Raw genomic sequence first — 273 nt, 5'->3', positions numbered from 1 at the left:
GGGTCTCAGCCACGACATGAGGGTGCGGTGCAAGGTGCGAGCCTATGCGTCGCGTGTGGAGTTGGTTGAAGTGGCGGCATGTATTGAGGATGAGTTGAGGAATCACGGGATGATTTCTAGTCAGTGGCCAGGATAAAGGCAAGGTTGCGGAAGTGGTTTGACAAGCAGGTCGAGGAGTAGACCGTTGGCTTGTTTGGTTTTTGAGTTGGTTTTGGTTGTATCTCTTTTGTATTCTCATTTTGGTGTAATGATTATGACATTGGAGATTAATAA

The 273-nt window shown here is 47.3% G+C and overlaps 1 pseudogene; it reads left to right on the top strand.

Moving 5' to 3' along the window:
- The window catches only part of LOC17895381, an 8,706-nt pseudogene that overhangs the window by 878 nt on the left and 7,555 nt on the right, over window positions 1-273 (top strand).

Source organism: Capsella rubella, unplaced genomic scaffold (assembly GCF_000375325.1).
Source record: "Capsella rubella cultivar Monte Gargano unplaced genomic scaffold, Caprub1_0 scaffold_2, whole genome shotgun sequence".
In the NCBI taxonomy this organism is placed as follows: Eukaryota; Viridiplantae; Streptophyta; class Magnoliopsida; order Brassicales; family Brassicaceae; genus Capsella; species Capsella rubella.
The sequence above is the reverse complement of the archived record's forward strand: the minus strand, read 5'-3'. Positions and strand labels throughout refer to the sequence as shown.